This window comes from Staurois parvus, unplaced genomic scaffold, assembly GCF_062004578.1.
Source record: "Staurois parvus isolate SC_StPar_1 unplaced genomic scaffold, SC_StPar_1.0 ptg001805l, whole genome shotgun sequence".
In the NCBI taxonomy this organism is placed as follows: Eukaryota; Metazoa; Chordata; class Amphibia; order Anura; family Ranidae; genus Staurois; species Staurois parvus.
In genome coordinates, this window is record NW_028319601.1 from 680,040 (window position 1) to 695,392 (window position 15,353).

Sequence of the window (15,353 nt, forward strand, 5' to 3'; positions counted from 1 at the left end):
GCTTCTCTACTAATGTTCTACGAATGTGAACTTCAACAATAGGATCAAGCTTGAAACAATCCTGTGGAGTGGTATAATGATGTTAAGCTGGCTGCTGGTCTGTATGGTAAGCTCCTCCAAGGGCCTGCCATGGATTTTCATCTTCAATGCAGGACTCCCAAGTAGCCCTAAATGCCAGGCTTCTCTACAGAGAAAATTGCAACCAAAGGCTACATAATCCCTATGAGGTTCTGCTCCACTTTGTTGCCTGAAATTTCCCATTGGCCAAATGCAGCCAACCATCATATTGTTAGCCAATAGCAAAGCATGGACTGGTGGACAGCAGGAAGATGTGTGGTAGCAACCAGGGGCAGACGGACAACTCATGGGGCCCCCAGGCAATAGGGGATCATGGGGCCCCTGTGTCCTTGCCCAAACTCAACAAAGCCTATGGAAAAGGTACCAGGGGCATCTCATGGGGCCCCCTACTGATCCCGGGGCCTTGGGCAGTGCCCGAGCTTCCAAATGGTCAGTCTGCCCCTGGTAGCAACCATGAAGGCTGTGAGTGATATTCACATTACAGACACTCTTGGACTACAAACTACTGAGATGTGCTGCAAAAAAGTTAAAACAAGAGTGCAGGCATCTGGCTTGCTATATAGACCAGAACAGTGCTTGCTATTGTTAAACCTCCCAACATGGAAGGGGATTTTCTTAGAAAGGAGGTGGGAGGCAAAGGCATGACCTCACCAATACACCTTCATTCAGTGGATGGGGAGGTGACGAAACTGAATTGTTTATTAATATTTGTGACCCTCTGGGATTACTTTCACTTGCTATGGAAGCCTCAACTACTCGGTTTGGGACATAAGATCCCAACAACCAATGAGAAATTTACTGCAAAATACATGCCAGATACTTGCCCCTAGTGGGGCCTGTAACCTACAGGCTCATGAGCTGCTATACAACATGGCAGCTCTTCACTTAATAGGTATGACAAGGAAGACAAGCAAATGGCTGTGTTGCTAGGGATGGGAAGGTAATGAAGGTAGAGCTCAAAATGGGCATTTGTGGAAGTGTAACTAGTTCCTGCTCTTTGCTGTTTCATATACAACAAGAACTATAGGCAGGTAAGTGTTCAGTTTGTAGACAACATAATTGCTGAAGGCATATCTGTGTTTCTTGCCCAAACAATACATGATGAATGAATGTAGCAAGAACATGAGGTACACCCTGAGTGATGGTGGCTGTGAAGCTGACGTTGTGGAGTCATCTTTGTTTCAGCTTGTTTCTGTCTATCAAGAACAATAACTATAGACACTTAGCAAGACAAGTGGTTGATGGCATTTAGCCCAATATTATAACATAACCTTTAGCCCTGGTTCACACTGATGTGCTGTGGAATTTGCAGCGTTTTCTGTGCGAATTCCACACTGCATCAGAATTGCACCCCGTTCATGCGAACCGCTGTGGGTGTTTATGTTAAGTTACCAAAACCCTCGAAAGCGGTCCGCAAAATGCGGTGGGATGTGCAGAATCAGATCGCATAGGTGAGAATACCCATGCGATCCGATTCTAGTGCGGACCAAAAAAAGGGTCCTGTACATAGTAGTCTGTCACAGGGAAAGTAGAGAGTGGTCAGTGTTCAAGAGTTCGTTATAATTCAGCCATGGGACCCAGACCCTGAGGTACGTAGTGTGGGTGTTGATAAGGTTAGCTTTTCATGTATCATGGTCCCCAAGAACCTTTGCTTGACTTTGGCAAAATGTATTGATGGACCCCTCCAGGCTCTGGCTAGGGTCTGCCGGGCTTCTAAAAACACAAACCCCACCAGCTTCCTCTGATGTTTATGTAAGTGTGGGATAGGTTTCTGTAGTAAGACTTCCCATCGGTTAAGAGTGAGATTGTTGTGTAGGACTGAGCATAGCAGATTATAAACCTGTATCCAGAATCGGGTGGCTACAGGGCAGGTCCACCAAATGTGCAGTAATATTCCCCGTTCAGTGCAACCCCAAAAGCAGTGTGAGCCCTGGTTCACACTGATGCGGTCCAGAATTTGCAGCATTTTCTGTGTGAATTCAGCAATGCATCAGAATCGCACCCTGTTCATGTGAACCGCTGCGGGTGTGTATGTTAACAACACCCCGAAAGCTGTCCGGAAAACGCGGTGCGATGTACAGAATCGGATTGCATATGTGTGAATACCCATGCAATCCGATTCTAGTGCGGACCAAAAAAAAGGGTCCTGCACATTTCTGGTGCGGTGCAATTAGATCCATACAAAATGTATGGTTGCAATCGCACCGCACACAAATCGAATGTGATTTTCAGAGGAATGCGGTGTAGTTCCTGTGCTAATCACATGCGATATACTGCACCGCATATATGTGAGCCCAGCCTAAATCTGTTCTCAGAAAGGGCAGGCAGACACAGGAGAAAGTACAAGGGAATTTCAACAAAAAAACAAGCTGCAGTCAGTGGTCTTGCCTAGGCAAAGATGATGTCATCAGTCTTCTGCAGGCAGCACAAGATGAGAGAATACAGCCATGAATTGCACAGGCAACAGGATTTACTTATCTGTGTAATCTCTGAACAGGCATTTCAATTTAGAAAGAAGAAACTGACTTTGAATGATGGCTAAATAAAGAAGGCACTGTCCTTCTGGAGAGAAAGCAGATGATAGCATTGAGGAAGTACCTCTGTGAGATGTAATAAATGCCTGTATTGCACTCTCACATTACTTAGCAAGCAAGCATTTAACATGTAAATATACAGCTGATTCTATGTCCACTTTAAAGTACAGTATATCTGAAAGCATATCTAAAGGTATTTTTTAAAATTTTCTATAGAGTGGAGAGGGATTAGAACACCCGTCAGGATTTATTGGCTGTCTGTGTCCCCATTAGGGAGATTCACCCTCTCTATTTGTCCTTTTTATCACTATAACTGAAAGTGAAAGTAAAAGAAAACCTCAAATATTGGGCTATCCCCAGAAAAGTAATAGAGGGGAAATCATTCAATGGGGACACTAGTTCTGGTGACCTGGGGGTGATGGTAGTGGTGGGGGGGGGTCCCTTAATTTGCAAGGATTTCCTCTCATTTCCTGTTTTGGCTATGGGACAGGAAGTGAAGGTGAATCTCCCCAAAGGGACACAGATGGCAAAAAAACTGGCAGGGGTTCTAACCCTTCATTACTCTATCCAAAATGTAAAAAAAAGTTTTGCCTATAGTTCTACTTTAAATAAAAGCTTTTTTTCATGAATAGAAATGGTTAAAACATCTGCTTGTTTTTTTTTTTTTATCTGGTTGTAATAGTGAGATTTCCCTTCATTTGCTATCTTTACACACAAGTAGTGGGTGGAAATTTGGGAAGAGATGGATATGTACAGCTGTCACCAGAACAAGTCTTCCTAATAGTAGATTTCCCCTCTATTGTATTTCTGGTGAGAACCAGAATTTTCTTTTTGCATACCTCTTTCAAGGAAATATTCTTGCACTTCCTACATTGTTGCCTAGACAAGAATGAAATATTTGTTGCCCTCAACCTCCTGGGATATCCATGTCAGAAGGCTCCCAGTAGGCCTCGGGTCACTCTACAGTGCAAGCACTGCGTCATCAGGTGGCTGGCTGTCTCTTCCTGGTTCTTGCAGTCGCTTCTCCAACCCATGCCGCAAAAACCCCAGAAGAAACATCCAACTTCCTGATGACATCAGAGAAGAAGACGGTGGCACAGGACTGGGTGTGCAATGGCTAAATGGCGGATCCTACAAAACACTAGTGCATTGCTGGACATATGAGTATATACAGGTGAAACTCGAGAAATTAGAATATCGTGCAAAAGTTCATTTATTTCAGTAATGCAACTTAAAAGGTGAAACTAATATATGAGATAGACTCATTACATACAAAGTAAGATAGTTCAACCCGTGATTTGTCATAATTGTGATGATTATGGCTTACAGCTCATGAAAACCCCAAATCCACAATCTCAGTAAATTAGAATATTGTGAAAAGGTGCAATATTCTAGGCTCAAAGTGTCCCACTCAAATCAGCTAATTAAGCCATAACACCTGAGCCTTTAAATGGTCTCTCAGTCTGGTTCAGTAGGAATCACAATCATGGGAAAGACTGCTGACCTGACAGTTGTGTAGAAAACCAGCATTGACACCCTCCATAAGGAGGGAAAGCCTCAAAAGGTAATTGCAAAAGAAGTTGGATGTTCCCAAAGTGCTGTATCAAAGCACATTAATAGAAAGTTATGTGGAAGGGAAAAGTGTGGAAGAAAGGTGCAAAAGCAGCAGAAATGACCGCAGCCTGGAGAGGATTGTCAGGAAAAGGCCATTCAAAAGTGTTGGGGACTTTCACAAGGAGTGGACTGAGGCTGGAGTAAATGCATCAAGAGCCACCACACACAGACGGATCCTGGACATGGGCTTCAAATGTCATATTCCTCTTGTCCAGCCTCTTCTGAACAATAAACAATGTCAGAAGTGTCTTACCTGGGCTAAAGAAAAACAGACCTGGTCTGTTGCTCAGTGGTCCAAAGTCCTCTTTTCTGATGAGAGCAACTTTTGCATCTCATTTGGAAACCAATGACCCAGAGTATGGAGGAAGAATAGAGAGGCACACACTGCAAGATGCTTGAAGTCCAGTGTGAAGTTTCCACAGTCTGTGTTGATTTGGGGAGCCATGTCATCGGCTGGTGTTGGTCCACTGCGCTTCATTAAGTCCATGGTCAACGCAGCCGTCTACCAGGAGATTTTGGAGCACTTCATGCTTCCTTCCGCAGACGAGCTTTATGGGGATGCTGACTTCATTTTCCAGCAGGACTTGGCACCTGCCCACACTGCCAAAAGCACCAAAACCTGGTTCAATGACCGTGGGATTACTGTGCTTGATTGGCTAGCAAACTCGCCTGACCTGAACCCCATAGAGAATCTATGGGGCATTGCCAAGAGAAAGATGAGTGACATGAGACAGAACAATGCAGAAGAGCTGAAGGCCGCTATTGAAGCATCCTGGTCTTCCATAACACCTCAGCTTCCATGCCACGCTGCATTGAGGCAGTAATTGCTGCAAAAGGGGCCCAAACCAAGTACTGAGTACATATGCATGCTTATACTTTTCAGAGGTCCGATATTGTTCTATGTACAATCCTTGTTTTATTGATTGCATGTAATATTCTAATTTTCTGAGATTGTGGATTTGGGGTTTTCATGAGCTGTAAGCCATAATCATCACAGTTATGACAAATCACGGCTTGAACTATCTTGCTTTGCATGTAATGAGTCTATCTCATATATTAGTTTCACCTTTTAAGTTGCATTACTGAAATAAATGAACTTTTGCACGATATTCTAATTTTTCGAGTTTCACCTGTATATTTTTTGTTTTGCATAACCCAGTGAAAAAGGTAAGGAAGGGGGGATAAACAGAAGTAAATTTCTCTTTAATACTAAACATAACTCTGTAGAGAAAAAATATATTTAATATGCTTACCTTTCCTTTGGCTTCCTCACGTGGCACCTAGGCAAGGGTTACCATCCTTATTTCAAGATCCTAGGACAGCTTTTCTCAACCAGGGTGCCTAGGCACCCTGGGGTGCCTTGAGGTTTCTTCAGGGGTGCCTTGGCATAATGTCTACAAATTGCCCAAAACTTGTATACCAGCCAGAGGGTGGAACAAGCCTTTTAGTTACACAAAGCCACAGGCTTTCATTGTGCACCATTACGACCTTCAAATCTCCGGCGTCCTGACAACCAATGACATCATCAGTTGATAAGGAGGATGTCAGCTGCCTGCACACCATCCTAGTTTGACCCTCCCCCGCCCCTCTCCACCAGTGCTGGGGTCACATTAGCTCGGTGATGGTGAAAACATGAGGGAGAAGAGAAACACTGGAATACTAGTCAGTACCAATGTGCAAAAGTGTATTTGCTTTGGAAGAATAAAACACCTCTAATATTGGGTGTACTACATGTGTGGATGTTGCTGCGTTATATAATAAACAGTTTTTCACATTTTAGAATGGGATGCCTCGGGACTGTCCATAATTTTAAAGGGTGCCTTGACTGAAAAAAAGTTGAGAAACACTGTCCTAGGAAAATGCTGAATATCACAAATTCTGAAAGACCTTATGCTGCTATAAAATTGTATCCAAGCCCCCATAACCACTTGCCCTCCAGAGGATTTACCCCCTTTCTTGACCAGGCCATTTTTTGCGTTACAGCGCTGCATTGCTGTATAATTGCGCGGTCATGAAATGCTGCACCCTAATCATATTAACGTCCTTTTTTTCACACAAATAGAGCTTTATTTTGGTGGTATTTGATCGCCTGTGCGTTTTTAACTTTTTGCACTATAAAAAAAAAAGTCTGACAATTTTGAGAAAAAAAAACACTATTTTTGACTTTTTGCTATTAACCTCCCTGGCGGTATGATTATTTCAGATTTTTGGTGCTGAAAGCGGTACCATTTTTTTGCATGGAAATATGTATTTTTTTTATTGTAGGCTGTAATTTTTAGGAAAAACTCACTGAAATCTGTCCGAACAAGAGTCTAGTAAACATCCCGGGTATGATAAAATTTGAAACACAAAATCATAAATTATAATTTAATAAATAATCATAAAAATAATATAAAAATAATAAAAAATTTAATTCAATAATATAATCAAACCAAAAACACTGAAATGTGAAATAGAGCGCCAAGTTCGCACATTGCTGAGCTCAGTCGCAAAATCGTTTTCAGTTTCTGATGACGAATTTCCCCCACGAATCATTATCACTCAATTCTGTAAGTGGTTCTGATTTACTATCGCTGTTCTCTAGCTGATCTAAACCCGCTTTTGACCTAAAGGGACACTTTTTGGACGCCATGGACATTTCTCAGTTTCCAGGCAGAAAGAATAGACAAAATGCAGGCAGGGCGCAGGACAAAGCACTAGGGACAATATGTATGTGAAATAGGTTGAAACAGCAATGTTTTACTGTGTAAAATGTAAAAAAAAAAAAATGACATTTTTTAAAATTTTTAAATTTCCCGCCGGCGGCGGCGCCCGTACGTCCCGACGTCACAGGGACAGGACACAGAAGCCGGATGCCGGCATCGGCCGGAGGAGATGGCCGGGGACGCTGCAGGGGACACATCGTGGGAGCGCAGGGTAAGGTAAGTGAAGACAACTTGCCGGAGCAGTGCCGCAGGGTAAGCCCGAGTGTAGCTCGGGGTTACCGCTTTTGGTACTGAAATGTTACCCCGAGCTACACTCGGGAATACCGTCAGGGAGGTTAAACATGTCCAGTAAAAAAAAATTTAAAATTCAAACTTTGTCATAAATTTAGGCCAAAATGTATTCTGCTACATGTCTTTGCTAAAAATAAAATCCCAATACATGTAAATTAATTGGTTTACGTGAAATTTATAGCATTTACAAATGGCAGTATAGATACTGGAATTTTATTTCATTTTTTTAAAATGGCGTAATGGCATCGATCAGCGACTTATAGCGGGATTGCAGGACTGCGGCGGGCATTCTGACACTGGGGGGAACGGACTTGGTGTCCCTGACATTCCCAGTGACACCAATACAGTGATCAGCGCTAATAAAAAGCATTGACACTGTACTAATGGCACTGAGCAGGAAGGGATTAACATCTGGGGCGATCAAAGGGTTAACTGTGTGCTGTGTCTCATTATGTGAGGTGTGTGTGCTTCATTGTAAGCACACTGCTTTGTATCGCTCTGCTTTGCAGAGCCATATAAAGTAGTGTGCAGGAGCTGACAGGATAGAGAACTATATTGTTTACATACCTAGGCATTGACAGCCAAGGCCTTGAATGGCAGTGTGGTTGGGCACGCGCGCCCCCTACCCGGAACTGCAAAATCACGTACATATAAGTGATTTTGCGCACCCGTGTCACCCTGTAGTAGTATTTCTGCTATAGGGTGGATGGCAAGCGGTTAATGAAAGCTATTAGAGTTATAAACTAAATATACTGTACATTTATTATTAATATTCATAATTCTTATACACTTTTTTCACATGGCACTTTTAAGGTGTAGTGCTGCATATATGATCCTTGGTTATTTTTTACAGTGATGCTGCTATCATTAATAAGGTAGCCCTAAGCCTTAATACTGTATTATTAAGCAGACTTTGCATTTTTACCTCAAGGACAGCTTTAATTTGTGTTTTTAACTATAAAAACTATAAAAAAAACAAAAAAAAAATGGATAAAGAAATAAACTCCATTGTTTGCATGAACATAAACTGTACGTATGTTTCCGGGATTCTGGAACCATGTAGGAAAAAGTCATAAGGCTTTTTTCTTTCCAAAAGGCTTTTCTGCTGCCTGTATGTTGCATACTACAAGAATCTCTTCATGAATACTCACTAATTTACACCAATTTACTAAAATACATTCAATAGGTTTAATTAAAAGAAGAATGTACCTTCTCTCTCTTCCTTCCTTTCATCTCTCAAACTCAAGTTTTTGATGTCCTCAGACTTCTTGTTGTAGGGTGGCTGCTTTTGTTCTCCATGATCCCCTTGTGTGTGAATGTAGCCACCTTTCCTGCTCTTCACAGAGATGGACTACATGTGGAAACTTCCAGTGCCAGCAGGTAGCATCCACTAGGAGGAATGTAGCAGTACTCACATTTTAGATTGAGCTAAGGCTCTGTTCACACCAATGCGTTTATTAGTGCTTTTTGCAGAAATGCATTATAGTCCATTTAACATGGTTTCCTATGGAACATATTCACAACTATGCTTTTTTGAGCTGCTGTGTTTTTGTAAAGTGTCAGGGACTTTTTTAAAAGCAAAAAGAAGCATTTCTGCTACTATAAAGTTCAATGGAGAAGCTGCTGGATTGCATGGTAGTGCGTTTTTGCCGCATTTTGCATTTTTTTCTGCCTAGCAACAAAAGAAATGACACTAAAGAAAAAAAGCTGAACAAAACATGGTAAAAACGCATGTAGAAAACACAACATGAACTGTAAAAAGCACTGCAAAACGGACAAAAAGCAAACTGCATACGAGTGAACGGAGCCTTAGGGGAGGAGTAGTGTGGGAGGAGCCGGCATTTGTCAGTGATACTTCAGCACGTGTACTTATGTAGTACAGTTCCTAGACTTCTTAGGGCTTGCGCAAGGTCAAGAATTATAGGAACTGTGCTATGCATAGAGTGGAGCAAGTGACCAGAAATAACAGGTGCTGTTTGCTCTACACTTAGCCCCGGTTCACATATATGCGGCCATGCGGGCCACTTTTTGCGCGGGCACGAGAGCCCATTCATTTGAATGGACTCCCGTGCACCGTGAGACGCAGAGAAGAAGTCCCTGCACTTCTTCTGAAATCGCAACCCGCACGGGAATATGGTTGCATTTTCCAGTGCGAGTGGCGTGCCATTAGACGTAATGGCAGCCGCATGCGGGTCCGCATTGCTCTGTGCAGGTGGTGCGGCTGCACGGATTTTCTTCCGCACAAATGTGAACCTAGCCTAACAGTGGTGAGGTGCTTCAGTGGAGGATTGAGATCACACATAGGACGCAATAAGGCCTTATATACACTATGCTATTATGAAGAGAAAAGTAGTATTAAAAACGTGCCAAAAGCCATGATTTTTAAATGCGTTTAGACGCGTTCAAGCATGTCAAGCGTTTGGGCCAGAATAATATTTTATCCTAGCCACTGAAATGAATGAACGCTCCAAATCTAACCAAGCCTAGCGTGTAGGGGCATTTACATGTATTTGGATGCCTTTGGGCATTTTTTTTGCCCAAATACTACACCCCTGAACATGATTTTGGTGCGTTCAGATTTCTGCCCCTAAACACCCCTGCCTGTAAATGCCTATGTGTGCTTGGACACATAGGCTAACATATTGGGGCATTTAACCCTGGTTCACACCGGTGGGACTTGTCATGTAATTTGACAGCTTCAAATCGCATGACAAGTCGCACCCTGTTGTCGGCAATGGAAGTAATCAAATCGGTGCGACTTTGCAATGCTGCACCAATTTGAAAGAAAGTTTCCTGCACTATTTTTTGCAACTTCAGGTGTGACTGGCATAGAGTTCTGTGCTTGATGTCAGCAAACTCTCACTGACATGCGGTTTTGAAATCGTGCAACTTCAAGTGAAGTCACAATTTCAAAGTCAGATTCAGCCAGGGTTCATACTGATGTTGTGAGGAATTTGCAACGGTTTCTGTGATCACAATCGCACCCCGTTCATGCGAACCGCTGCGGGTCTGTATGTTACGGTAACAACAACCCAAAATCGTTTTGCAAAACGCGGTGCAATGTGCAGAATCGGATCGGATGGGTGTGAATACCCATGCGATCTGATTCTAGCGCAGACCAAAAAAAGGGTCCTGCACCTTTTTGGTGCGAATGCGGTGCGACTTGAACCATACAAAATGTACGGCTCAAATCGCACTGCACACAATTCGCATGTGATTTGCACAGGATTGCAGTTCGGTTCCTGTGTGAATCAAATGTGATATGCCGCACCGCACAAGTGTGAACCCAGGCTTAGTGTGAACTTTAATTTCCAGAAGAAAATAAATATGTAAAATGATTTCTCATAATCCATCAGGAAGAAGTGACTTAGACAAGTGGAAAACAAAGTAAAATTACATTTAGTCTACCAATCGCTATATATTGTAGCTAACTAACTCAGCAACCTTTTTCGAACTTTTATCAGGTTCACTGAATGTGTCACCAGTCTATGCCAGTGGTGGGAAATAGTAGATTTTAATTGTAGCTGCTACTAGCGGGGAGTTGTGCTTGATCCCAGACTAGTACTGCCTTTCTGGCAGCTGCAAGTAGGGAACATATGAGCTGTACAGGTTGATAGCTGTATACTGTAATCCTTTTTATATCCTGCTACATCTATAGCTTGACTTTTTACAGATACAGGATTAAGGCAAAGACATTTTGCCTATCATCCCCCAATTTAAAGAAGCAGCAGATATGCACACAAATGGCTCATGCAATAGAACAGCTAAAGTTATTTAAGGCAATCACATGATGCAATGTGATACATAGAGACGGCTCCGAAAGCATGAATGTATAGTGCAGGGTGGATGGAGAGACCAAAGCAATTATGTTTGCTGTTTAGCCAGCTCAGATTTACAAGAAGAAGAAAGTCATTATTTGAACCTGTTAAATGTGTGTGACTTTTCTGTATGATCTGTGCTTAATTCTTAAGGTGGCCAGAGGCCATGCAGACACAATCCTGCCATCGGAGGACGTTGTTTTCAGTAGCTTTGGGTCACCAAAGCAAGCATGTATCTGCCTATGGAACAGGGAGGAGGAAGCACAGCTTGACATCTCAATTGTTAACTTAGTGGAAACATTGTAACCTGTCCAGCTGATCTTTACTCCCAAGATCACTCGGCCAGGGGTGCCCACAGACACAAGATTATTTCCCGATCTGATCATCTCAAGCGTATGGCTTGAGGAAGTATGTACAGATGTATACACAACAGATATATATTCCACAGAAGGCCGTTAAGGCGTATTCATATATCGAAAAATACTTTCAATGTAGATTTATTTATGTATCAGTCTATGCGCTTCTTTTCTCCCTCCTCTCTCGCTGTCTTCCTCATTCCCTCCCTTTTTCCTCCTCTCCCCCTCCCTTCTCTATCTCTCCTGCTTTCTCTCTCCTCCTGTCTCTCTCTCCCCTCCTGAACCTGGTTACATAACAGACCAGCTTTTCCAAATCCTGCATTTCAGTCACCCAAATCCCTCTGGCTTAAATTCTCCCCCTGCAGAAAGAGAATCAGCCAGGAATCTCAGCAGACTGCTGCTTGCTGAATTCCCTCTCTAGCGCTGCCCATATTAAATCTCTTCTTTAAAGCCATCTATAGCCCCTCTCACACCATCAGCCATCTTTTAATCTGCCGTTAATAGGGCAATGTTGACTGTACAGGTGGATCATACTGTTAGATGCTTCAATTTAACCTCTGACAGTCCTCAGTCGTTATGTTATACATTGTCTCTAAAGAGTTCTGGGAAATGCACTTCTGAAAATGATTAAACGCATGCACTATCTCCATGCAATAACATCAAAAACAATAGAATATTTAACAAAAGGAAGCAACGCTTTTCTTTTCTGGTATCATATTTTACATGCGTTTTATACAGATTTAATGGAGTTTCCATGCCAAGCTGGTGCTGACAATGTATTCTTTGGTAGCTAAGCAGAATCTGCCTTACCCCATCAAAAAGGCTTTGATATTCAGTGGTTTGTTATTTAGATGCAATTAAAAAAAGCAGTCACTGCTAATGTAAATTTAAAAATGAAGTATGACCAAAGCCTTTTTGGCCTTACTTGTGCATTCCTGGGAACCCAGAATCAGCCAACAGTGAGCTAAAGCCAGTTCTCAGTTGACGTCACAGAGCTGATCCCGGCTCTGGAAGGATCCTGATCATATTGTCAGGATCCACCCACAGCCTTTGCCCTTCCACTGGAGCGCTAGGATAGAGAGGGAGCGATGCAGCTAGCTTTGGCTTGTATCTTTCAGCACGCGGCTGAGAGCTGAAGCCAGCTGCACCCCCCACTCTCTAGCCTGGCGGAGGGGTAGGGCAGGGAACAGTGACTGACAATCACTACTTTCTTCTCCAGGAAGGTCAAGAACTGAGTAATCAGTGGTCATGTGATCGCTCAGTTCTTGGTCCTTTTGCCAGCGAGGGACAGCTGAAGCAAAAGACCAAAGCTGCAGCATGGAAGTGAGTATGGTAGTTTGTTTTTTTAATTACCCCAAATTTCTCTTTTAAAGTCAGTGCAAGCATCTACACTTTGGATTATTATAGATTCCACCAAGGCCGGAGTTGTTTACTCCATGCAGATCAATGGTATGGTGGCAAAATATAATTTTCGGTAATTAAAATCACTTTTCATACGGTTTCAGTTGATATTCTGCAACACTATGATCTAAAGCTGCATAGCAAAGAATCACTTCACACTAAAATGTATAGCGAATAAAAAGTGCTACCAACTTTAAATGGCAAAAAAAGCAAATACACCTTGTGAGGTGCTAAAGGGTCCTCCTAAAGCCGGTCATACACTGTTAAAATGTTTTCATTCAGACTGCAGACTTAAAAAATTCTAATAGATTCCTCCATCCACACTATAAAGAATGGATGGCCAAATCTCCCTGCTGGGCTTTTGTATTCAGAATATGCGAACAGTATCTGGATCGACTGGATGAAGTGACTGTTTGGCCGACAATTTCCCACCTGGCTCTATCGATTATTTAATCGAATGTTGTCAAGAGCGCCAACAGAGTCACCTGTGAAGCAAATTTCAGCTGGCTCATTGGGAACCAGCCAACATTCAAACAGCGCCAGCTGTTTCATGGCCAGCTTAACCCCCTTGTCTTGAATTATATTGTACACTGCCTTCAAAAAGTATTCATACACCTTGAAATTTTCCACATTTTGTCATGTTACATCCAAAAACATAAATGTATTTTATTGGGATTTATTTATTGGGCGCGGGTACCCAAAATTGACAGGTACCTGCTCCCACTTCCGCTGTGATCACCTAGGCGATCGGAAGCAGAAGTTGCCCTCCTACCCTCCCTGAATGGCCCCGTAGTCTTCTGGGACCTATCATGTGTCCCAGAAGACTACGGGGCCATTCAGGAAGCACCACGCTACTTGCGCATGCGCAGTGGGCACCCGGCTGTGAAGCCACAAGCTGTCACAGCCAGGTGCCCACACTGAAGATGCTGGCGCCTGGAACACCAGATGGCTGGTGAAACGGGCTGTGGGGAGGACACCACGGGATCGAGGGACAGGTGAATGGCTGTTTTTTAAACGTCTGCAGCTACAGTTTTTGTGGCTGCTGACTTTTATTTTTTACATTGTGAGTGGAACTCCACTACAAGGTAAAAGTTTTTTAAAGTTTTAGATATAAGTCCTCATGCACACTGGACGTGTTTACAGGGCTGTTTTTGGCTTTTGATGTTTTATTCTACAGCCAGTAAACCCCCCAGCATGTTCTCCTATGTGTCCATGTACACACAGACTGTAATCAATGTTTTTTGGCAGGGATGTTTTTTGGCTGGAAAAAAACTCCAGGACTAGTGGGTTACTAGAGGAGTTTTTAGCTGTACAAACGCTCTAATGCTGAAAAATGCAGCAAAACGCGGTAAATCACAGTAAAACACCGCAAAGCGGCATTTTTGGATTTTTTTTGACCAAAAAAAATTATTTTTTTTGGTAAAAAAAATACTAAAAAACGCAAACGTGGAAAAACGCAGCTAAAAAAATGGTGAAAAACTCACGTTTTTAACGTGACTTTACACAGCTAATGTTACCAGAGTTATCAAAACACCCCGTGTGCATGGAGCCTAAAGGGGATGCACGAGATCCTCCCATTTGGGAGATAATCCTTCACTTGATGGGTGTCAGGCAGAACTTGAAGTGAAGGAAAATTTCCCTGACAGGGGCATGGACAGCAATAAAAATAATTTTCTAATAAAGCAGTGAAGCAGTAGAACCTCTGTCAGGATTGTTTTGCTGCCTGTGTTCCCATTGATGCAAGTGATACGTAGGTATCAGACAGAATAGGAAGATAGGGGAAATCTCTTCAGTGGGAACACAGACAGCATTTAAAAACTGACAGAACATCTCATCTACAAGAACATAAGCAGCACTTGAAAATCTGTAAAAAAATAAAAAAAATGACTGGAGATAGGGTTTTATCTATATTTTTCAACCAGTTTTTGGTTTACTTTGGTAGCCGAACTCAGGAAGCATTATAAAACCTTTAAAAATGTTGCCTCAATCTAAAAACTTAAATGATTAAAAAAAAAAAATCAAAAACATTCCCTCTTTGTGGAAAAAGGAAGGAGACGTCATTGCTGTGTTTCCTACATATGACAATATTTCTTGTTAGTCATGTGTCTGTCCATTTCATGGTCACATAGCAAGGACTGCTTGCAGTTGTAACCCACTAAAAGATTAGGACAAGGTCTCATTTCCACTTCTGCAAAGTTCAACCTTTAGGGTTTCTTGTCAAACACTACTTGAATGTAAATGCATACATATGACATGCGTATGGCAAATGCAGCATCTGGCAAGAAAAAGCTGTATTTAAAGTGTTACTAAACCCACAACAGTAAAATCAGAATGTATATGCAGTAAAGTATACTCACTGTGGAACCTAAGGGGTTAATCCTCTGCATTATGTAAAAATGCTATTTGATCCTGACTTCTCTGATCCTCCCCTTCTTCCAGTGTCACCCTCTTATCTCCTGATAAGACATATTGTGTGGAGTAATTCTGCACATGCTCAGTATGGTGTGTATTGCTAGAGGTTTTTTTTTTCTTGGGAGAGTGCATGTGATCAGCACA

At 42.4% G+C, this 15,353-nt stretch overlaps 1 protein-coding gene across 1 annotated transcript in view; it reads right to left on the reverse strand.

The window, feature by feature from the left end:
- RORA (RAR related orphan receptor A) overlaps positions 1 to 15,353 on the reverse strand; it is a 596,842-nt gene that overhangs the window by 550,712 nt on the left and 30,777 nt on the right. The window lies entirely within an intron of this gene.